Source organism: Rhinopithecus bieti, unplaced genomic scaffold, assembly GCF_001698545.2.
Source record: "Rhinopithecus bieti isolate Rb0 unplaced genomic scaffold, ASM169854v2 scaffold_5273, whole genome shotgun sequence".
Lineage (NCBI taxonomy): Eukaryota > Metazoa > Chordata > Mammalia > Primates > Cercopithecidae > Rhinopithecus > Rhinopithecus bieti.
This window is the reverse complement of record NW_016805057.1, coordinates 3,399,029-3,409,112: the sequence shown is the minus strand read 5'-3', so window position 1 is coordinate 3,409,112 and position 10,084 is coordinate 3,399,029.

Sequence of the window (10,084 nt, the reverse complement as noted above, 5' to 3'; positions counted from 1 at the left end):
TCCTGTGTTGAACCCTAACCCCTAATGCAATGGTATATAGAGGTATGGCCTTTGTTTAGATGAGGTCATGAGGGTGGGGCCCTCATGATGAGATTAGTGGTCTTATAAGAAAAGGAAGAGAGAGAGAGATCTCTCTCTTTCCATGTGAGCACAGAGGAAAGGCTGTATGAGGATAGTGAGAAGGAAGCCTTCTGCAACTCCAGGGCAGAGTCCTCACCAGACATTGACCCTGCTAACACCTTGGTGGACTTCAAGCTTCTAGATATGTCAGAAAATAATTTTTAGTTGTTTAAGCTACTCAATCTATGGTATTTTGTTATGTCAGCCCAAGTTGCCTAAGACAAAAGGCAAGGGTGGGAGCAGGGAGACTGGTTGGGAGGCTGTTGCAATAATTCAGATGAAAAATGATGGCGGCTTGGGCCAGCACGGTGCAGCAGAGATGGTGAGAAGTGGTGAGATTCTGGATATATTTGTAAAGTATAATGAACAGGATTTAAAAAGTAAGATGAACAAGAACAGATTGGATGTCAGGTATAGAGAAAGAGTCAAGGATGATATCAAAGTTCGAATTTCAATCACTGGCAGGATGAAGTTTTCATCAGCTAAGTTGGGGAAGGATGTGAGAGGCATTTCTTGTAGTCGTGATGAACCAAGTTATTGTCATGAGCTCATGTTTGGACTTGTTACATTTTGAGAGCCTGCTAAATATCCAAGTGGAGTAAGTTATTGAAGTGCAAGTGTGGAATTCAGGGAAAATACCCAGATTGAAGATATGAGTTTGGAACTCATTGTCACATAGAGTATATCCAAAGCCAGGTGATTAAATGAGATTAAACAGTAGTGAGTTTAGATCAAAAAGGGTTTGGGTAGCCTTGTCCACAGCTTTAAATTGTAGGTGCAAATTTAACACTATCAAAGGACAACTAGAATTCTCTCCCTGCTCACTCCAGTTTCAGAAGTTTAGTTAGTAAGAGTGCATGGTTTCCAGGGATGGATATTAGTGAGCTGGGCCAATGTCCCAGTGGTATAGGGTCAACACTAACAGTGTAAGAACAGATAAGACATATCTGAGCCTCTGAATCTGAAGTCCAATCAAGAATATTGTCATGGACAAGGGGGAAATGCTGTTGACTAGCAGCTGGAAAATCAGTGGTTCTCAATGTTGGCTATACTTTGGAATCACCTGGCAGGCTTTAGCATCACTGAGGATTGGGTCCTACCCCAGGATTCTGATTTTATTGGTCTGGGGTGCAGCCTAGACTCTGGGAGTTTAAAATGTTCCCCAGGGATTCTAAGGTACAGCCAAGGTATCTCAGTAGCTAAAGAACACTACAGTTAATAAGTCATCATTATCAGCACCTTTACAAGCATCTTTATAAGTTTGCTGTTTGTTCAGAAAGATGTTAGAGAGAAGTGACTAAACTGTGACAGAATGACAGCTCAGGAGGCTAGAAATAGACAAAGTAGCCGGGCAGGGTGGTTTAAACCTGTAATCCCAGCACTTCGGGAGGCCGAGGAGGGTGGATCACCTGAGGTCAGAAGTTCAAGACCAGCCTGTCCAACATGGCAAAACCCCATCTCTACTAAAAATACAAGAAATTTGCTGGGTGTGGTGGCGGGCATCTGTAATCCCAGCTACTCGGGAGGCTGAGGCAGGAGAATCACTTGAACCCAGGAGGCAGAGGTTACAGTAAGCCAAGATCATACCACTGCACTCCAGCCTGGGCAACAAGAGTGAAACTCTGTCTCCAAGAAAAAAAAAAAAAAAGTATAGGGAGAAGCATTAAACATGTATTTTAAGTTGTTTCTAAGTAGGTATTTCTCAGAGCATTAGGGCAAGACCATAAGGATGTGTGTAAACGGAATAACAATTTGGGCTTTTTTGTTTGGTTTGTACCACAGTAAGTGGTGTGCAGTACAGCAGAAGAATCATTGGCTGGTTTGTGAGGGAAGGATCACAAAGCATGGACAGAGTGTATTCAGACATAGGCAATGTGAGTGAATTTAACACTTTTCAGAAGAATGTAGAATAGGTAAGTATATACAAATTGTTTATTTTTATTTTTTCTTTTGAGACTGAGTTTCACTCTTGTCACCCAGGCTGGAGTACAATGGTGTGATCCTGGCTCACTGCAACCTCTGCCTCCCAGGTTCAAGGAATTCTCCTGCCTCAGCCTCCCGAGTAGCTGGGATTACAGGTGCCCACCACCACGCCCAGCTAATTTCTGTATTTTTAGTGGAGCTGGGGTTTCACCATGTTGGCCAGGCTGGTCTTGAACTTCTGACCTCATGTGATCCACCCAGCCTCCGAAAGTGCTGGGATTACAGGTGTGAGCCACCATGCCCGGCCACAAATTGTTTATTGATATAAGACATTTTTAACTGTTTGAATAGTGCTTTCAGAATTCCTTCAGACATATTTCTATGTTTGTCTGCCAGAGTATAGCTCCATCTGAACCCCACTTAGTTGACCCTGAAAAGGCCACTCTGTTCTTGTGGCTACAGTATAGGGACATCACGTTAATGACACAGGTAGGCTTCATGGCACAGAATTGTGAAAGATAAAAGTATTTTGAAGAGCAAACCCATATCACCCTAAGTTTCTTTTGCTTTCAATAACTTAACATGACCCTATGTAGAGAGGACAAGCAAAGTGCTAGAAAAGTGGTACAGTTTGTTCTATGTCAGCATTAGATTTGGTGTTTAATTTAGGTTAAGACAATCCAGCAGACTTTGTCCCAAAACCTCGCGTATTCATGCAGAATCTGGCCACAAAAACAAAGTTGAGACCCAAACGAAAACACAATGTTTTCTATTTCTTAGTTGTTTGATAGCAATGCTTTTTCTGAGACAAAAGGACTTGGATCATCACGCTGTTGTAGGGTGTATATAATCCAAGAAAAACGTGCTCCTGTGTTATAGAATGCTAAGGTTGAGTTTTAAACTCAATGGGAAAATAAATATAGCAATCAAATGTATCCTGTTGTAAATAGTAATGGGTGGATTAGCTCTTGAGTACTATCAGCAACCTGTGCTTCAAACCAGATGTTTAATTCTGGCTAGAATCCCAAACTGTGTACTAAGGAAATGACTGACACTGGTATTTTAGGAATGTTAAACAAGAACATTCTCTGTATTGTCTTTTCTTCTTAAAAGCTACATGACCTTGAGCAAATTACTCAACTCTTCTTAAATTCATTTTCCTTTTCTGTAAAGCCTCTGCTATTTGCTTTTACATGATCTCGGGGACAAATGTGATTATTCCACATGAAAACTTATAAAGTGCTTTTTATAGTTAGTATTTAACAAGTTAACAATGGCATGCTGGATAATCTGCACTTGCAGATAGTATTGTAGCATGCATTAGTGTGATGGTACCATTTTTAGAGATAATGTGTATGTTCCCAACAAGAGAGTTTAAAGATCAAAAAGAAATTTTACATTTATTACCACATTATTTGTCCTGATATAACCTGTGAAGAATGTTAGTTTTTCAATTTTTAAAGATGACACAAGGAGCTCAGAATTATTGTGCAATAATTAATATGCACATACATATTTACATATTGTACAGTAATTAATATGCACACACATATTTACGTACACATTTAGTGGGCTACTGCTATGTGTCAGCCATTGTTAAGCATTTTCACCTATGTTATGTTAGTTCCAAAAACAGGCTTCAAATCTAAGTCATTAAACTCTCTAATGTTCTCTTTACTAGCAAACTCTCTCTTTTATTGGGCATTTAAAGGAGGCACTATGCAGCAAAAAAGTGAGAATTAAAATATATAGTGACATCATACACAAGGCTCCTGTAGGTATATGGTGGATGAAAGACACATGCAGAGAAAAATGACAAAATATTCTTTTTTTTTTTTTTTTTTGAGACTGAGTCTTGCTCTATCGCCCAGGCTGGATTGCAGTGGCACCATCTCAGCTCACTGCAACCTCCACCTCCCAGGTTCAAGTGATTCTCCTGTCTCAGCCTCCTGAGTAGCTGGAATTACAGGTGCACACCAACAAGCCCGGCTAATTTTTATATTTTTAGTAAAGACAGGGTTTCACCATGTTGGTCAGGCTGGTCTCGAATTCCTGACCTCATGATCCAACCGCCTCGGCCTCTCAAAGTGCTGGGATTACAGGCGTGAGCCACCGTGCCCGGCCAAAATATTCTTTATACATACATAGTGCCGAGGCTCTGAAGCCCATACTCCAAAATATGGCACTTTGAAATGCTGAACTGAGGAAGCCTCAAGGTCTCTCTGACTTTCCCCACTACCCCATACTGTCTCTCCTAAAGCAGAGAATGAAGTTGAAATTCCTTTATCTGCCTAAGATCCAGACCAACCAAAAAGAACAAATTTTTTCCCCTTCCTGAAAGACCAAGATATAAACATACCTGAATAAACCCTTTCACAAGATAATGTAATCTCTGTTCCCTGAGCTATTCCTCCTTCCTGGTAAACCCCTCAACAGAATTCCTCTTTTTCCCCCTCCCATAACTTGTTTGGCCAGCATGGTGTATGAGCTTCTGAACCCCTGTTGGGAGATGAGTAATCACTTTGTGGTTCTCCCTATGTACAGCTTAAAAAATTCCTATGCCGTTTTGTGAATTACTCTGCCTTTTGTGAGTTGATTTTTTTAGTGAACCTTTAGAGGGCAAAGGGGAAGTTTCCCTACAATAGGAATACATTGTTATAAATCTCTTTCGGATGACTTTTTAGAATTTCAAGTTCAGAAAATTGCATACCTAAGAAACTGATGTTAATGCAAGCAAACAAAGGATTTATATTGTGACCAAATGCAGGTTTAGCCACTGGCTGCTTGCAAAATCCAACAACAAGGACGAAGTGCAGTACAAAGAAGGTGACTTCATTTTTTGAAGCTAGCGGTGGCGAAGTGGTTCAGGCTCCTGCCTTAAGAAAACCACTTTAAAATTCTCAGGCAAAATGCTGAGGTTTAAGAAGCGGGGAGGTGGTGAGGCAGTACAGGTCTACATGACCTGTGCCAGTGACTTGTGTTTTTTTTTTTTTTTTTTTTTTTTTGAGACGGAGTCTGGCTCTGTCGCCCAGGTTGGAGTGCAGTGGCCGGATCTCAGCTCACTGCAAGCTCCGCCTCCCGGGTTCACGCCATTCCCCTGCCTCAGCCTCCCAAGTAGCTGGGACTACAGGCGCCGCCACCTCGCCCGGCTAGTTTTTGTATTTTTTAGTAGAGACGGGGTTTCACCGTGTTCACCAGGATGGTCTCGAACTCCTGACCTCGTGATCCGCCCGTCTCGGCCTCCCAAAGTGCTGGGATTACAGGCTTGAGCCACCGCGCCCGGCCGACTTGTGTTATTGCTCCAACTGGTGAATGGGCTGTCACCATCTCAGACTTGTCCAGGTTGTCAATTAGCTGCAGTCTTGAGGTAATCTCCTGCCGGGGGAGAAGTCCACAGGCACCTGAATTGTCTCAAGACCCGGTCTCTGGAACTTCTTCTTTTTTTTTTTTTTGAGATGGAGTCTCACTCCATTGCCCAGGCTGGAGTACAATGGCACGATCTTGGCTCACTACAACCTCTGCCTCTCAGGTTCAATCTATTCTCCTGCCTCAGCCTCCTGATTAGCTGGAATTACAGGTGCGCACCACCACGCCTGGCTAATTTTTGTATTTTTAGTAGAGATGGGGTTTCACTGTGTTGGCCAGGATGGTCTTGATCTCCTGACTTCGTGATCCGCCCGCCTCAGCCTCCCAAAGTGCTGGGATTACAGATGTGAGCCACCACGCCTGGCCAGTCTCTGGAACTTCTAAGCAAACTTAACTAGATAAGCTATCAATGCAAGTTTATGGTGGAAAGAAGGAAAGTAATTATTATTTTATCACTAAAAAGTTAATACGAAGGGCAGCAAAAGGAAAAGGGGGAAAAAACCCTTAAAACCAGGGTTCTCAGTTATAGTATTAGTGTCTTAGGGCTGCCATAGCCAAGTACTACAAACTGGGTAGCTTAGAACAATAGAAATTTATTCTCTCACAGTTCTGGAGGCTAGAAGTTCAAAATCAAGATATTTGCAGGGTTGGTTCCTTCCTTCCAGGAGGATCTGAGGGAGAATCTGTTCCATGCTTGTCGTTCAGCTGCAGGTGTTTGTCAGAAATCTTTTGGCATTCCTTGGCTTGCAGCTGCCTCACAGCCATCTCTGCCTCTGCCATCATGTGGCCTTATTCCCCATGTGTCTGTGTGTCTCCAAATCTCCCTCTCCTTTCAAGGACACAGGTTCACCCTAATCCAGTATGATCTTAACTTGATTACATCTGCACAGGCCCCATGTCCAAATGACATCACATTCACAGATACCAGAGGTAGGTTTTCATAGGTTTTCAACATTTCTTTTGGGAAGGCACAATTCGAAACACAGAGGGTTTTTAAAACTTTTTTTTTTTTTTTTTTTTGCTGATACATTTGAGTGTAAGTTGTAATCACATTGCCTCATTACTCCTGAATACTTCAGTGTGTATTTTCCTTTTTTTTTTTGAGACAGTCTCACTGTGTCATACAAGCTGGAATGCAGTGTCATGATCTTGGTTCACTGCAACCCCCATCCCATGTGCTCAAGCAATTCTTGTACCTCAGCCTCCCGCTCAGGTAATTTTTTGTATTTTTAGTAGAGAAAATACAAAAGGAATCTTGCTATGTTGTCCAGGCTTGTTTCAAACTCCTGGACTCAAGGGATACGCCTGCCTCCGCCTCCCAAAGTGCTGGGATTACAGGCATGAACCATCACACCTGGCCTACTTCAGTGTGTATTTTCTAAAAATCAGGACATTCTCCTTCATAACCATAGTATACCCATAAGAATCAAGAAATTAACATCAATGCCTATTACCATCAAATACACAGATTCCATTTAAATTTTGCCAATCGTTCCAGTAAATTATTCATAACAAAACAAACCAAAAGCAAATTTCTCCCATGTTGCGTTCTGTCTTCATGATCTAGGATCCAATCTAGGACCACTTAGTTGTCCTATCTCTTTCAAGCTGGAACCATTCCCAAGTTTTTCCTTGTCTTGAATGATTTTGACATTTTTTGAAGAGTATACAGGCTCATAACTTTGCAGTGTCCTTTAATACGGGTTTGTCTGATGTTTCCTCAAGATTCCAATAAGCCTCTGTATTTGGACAGGACGATCACAGAAAAGATGCTGTGTTTTTCTCAGTGCATCATATCGGGAAACATAGGATGCCAGTTTGTCCCATTATGGGTAGTGCTGACTATTATCACTTGGTTGTGATGGAACAGGCTGGGTTTCTCTACACTGTGGTTATTGAATAATTAAGAAACAGTTGATATGCAATTTTCAGGGAGATACTTTGAGGCCATGCAAATATCCTGCTCCTCATCAAACTTTTACCCACTGGTTTTAGCATCCATTGATGTTTTCTGCCTGAATCATTTATGATTGTGAAATAGTAATTTCTAACCCCATCATTCCTTCTATACTTATTAGCTGGCATTCAGCTGAAGGAAGAGCTTTCCCTTCTCCCTTTGGTATTCATTTATACAAATAAGCACTCATGGATATTTATTTTATTCAATAGGTTATAATTCATGACTATCATTACTTTTATTGTCACATTTGAACAGTGAAATCAGCTTCATGCTGGCCCCTGTATCCTTTTTGTTTGTTTCTTTCAATTTTTTTTTTTTTTTTAGACGGAGTCTCCCTGTCACCCAGGCTGGAGTGCAGTGGCCGGATCTCAGCTGACTGCAAGCTCCACCTCCTGGGTTCACGCCATTCTCCTGCCTCAGCCTCCCGAGTAGCTGGGACTACAGGCGCCCGCCACCTCGCCCGGCTAGTTTTTTGTATTTTTTAGTAGAGACGGGGTTTCACCGTGTTAGCCAGGATGGTCTCGATCTCCTGACCTCGTGATCCGCCCGTCTCGGCCTCCCAAAGTGCTGGGATTACAGGCTTGAGCCACCGCGCCCGGCCCAATTTTTTAAATATAGAGATGGGGTCTCCCTGTGTTGCCCAGGCTGGCCTCAAACTCCTGGGCTCAGACAAATCTTCCCACCCAGTCTCCCAAAGTGCTGAGATTACAGGTGTAAGCCACTGTTGCCCAGACCCCTGTATCCTTTTGGCACGTCCTTATCATTCTTTGAGTGCTTCTTTGCTTTCTGGTATAAGATGTTTCGGATTTCTCTTGTACCTTTCCTGCCTCAGCCATGAAAATATACATTTCAACAAGGAGCCATGTTTCCTTTTAGTGGGGAGTGGTATTTAGAAACCAAGATTTGGGTGCAAAGTGTACTGCTTTTTACTGGGGTGTCATTGCTTCTAGGCCCTTTCAGAAGACATATATAGGAAATATGTGTATGTATACCTGTGTACATATGTCTCTATTTCTGTATCTATTCATATAGATATCTATTGACCCAGTGACAAAGTATAGATAGTATTTTTTGGTAGACAGAATTCTAAAAGCGGCTTTTCTGAGATTCTTGTCTCCTGGTTATTCAATCAAACATTACAGTAGGTACTGTAGTGAAGGGATTTTTGCAGGTGTGATTACAGTCCTAAATTATTTGACGTTAAGATGAGATTATTCAGGTAACCCTGGTCAATTCAAGTGAATCTTTTAGAAGCACAGAGTTTCTGCCAGCTGGGAACAGATGGGAAGTCAGAGAGATTTGTAGCATAAGAAAGTTTGATGTGCTGTTGCTGGCTAGATGATGGGATTAGATAAATGTGATGAGGAATACAGGTGGTCTCCGAGCTGAAGACGAGAAAACAGAAACCTCAGTCCTACAAATGCAAGGAACTCAATTCCGCCAACAATGGCTTTGGAAGCAGATTCTTTCCCAGAGCCCCCAGACAAAGGCTAGCCTGACTGATACCTTGATTTGGGCCTTGTGACGCCTTGTGCCTAGAACCCAGCTGAGCCCTCTTGGACTTCTGACCTATGGTACTCTGAGTTAATACATGTGGGTTGTTTTAAGCCACCAAGTTTGTGGTAATTTGTTACATTAGCAATAGAAAACCAATACAGATAGATATTAATATAAAAATAAAACCATGAGTTTACACGAATTCTAATCCAATGCCACTGAGCTTTTCTAGTTTCCCCTTTTCGTATCTGTACCTCCAAAAATTAATAACCCGATTCCCACTATCTTCAAGATATTTACTTGTTCGCTCAATCCCCTCATATGTAACCAACCTCTTTACCACATGGATCATCTCCTTGGCCTTGGTCCCACGGCACACAGTGGTTGTGCTGGTTAAGTGCGCCTCAATCCCGATCCTATCACATATAGTAAATCTTACTGTTTGAGATGGCTCCCAGGCAGACCTCATCACTCACAGGGCCTATGCTAACCAAGTTGCCCCTGGCCTATGGACCCATGGATGATTTATATTTATGTATGTTTTACTTTACTTAGCATCATTTCAGAGACAAATTATTTGAGAGATAAATGGTAGGTATATACCACTTCCTACTCTAACAGCATTATCACTTCCATTAATATGAAACAGGATTTTGCTAAGTCCCATTGTTCTCAGAATTGTATTGCATAGGCCAGGCGGCAGTGGTTCACGCCTGTAATCCTAGCACTTTGGGAGGCCAAGGCGGGTGGATCACCTGAGGTCAGGAGTTCAAGACCAGCCTGGCCAATATGGCAAAACTCCATCTCTACTAAAAATACAAAAAATTATCTGGGCATGGTGGCGGGTGCCTGTAATCTCAGCTAATCGGGGAGGCTGAGGCAGAAGAATTGCTTGAACCTGGGAAGGTGGAGAGTGCAGTGAGCTGAGATCGTGCCACTTTACTCCAGCCTGAGTGAAAGAGCAAAAATAAAATAAGTACTGGCTAGATATTCTGAAGCAATTCTAGATGAGCAACATGATGGCCACTGTTAAGCCACCTTTTGTTTTTTGTCTTTTGTTAGACGGGGGGTCTCATTCTGTTGCTCAGGCTGGAGTGCAGTGGCAGGATCATAGCTCACTGTGGCCTGGACCCCCTAGGCTCGAGTGATCCTCCCACCTTAGCCTCCTGAGTAGCTGGGACCACAGGTGTGTGTCACCATGCCCGGCTTTAGGTTGTT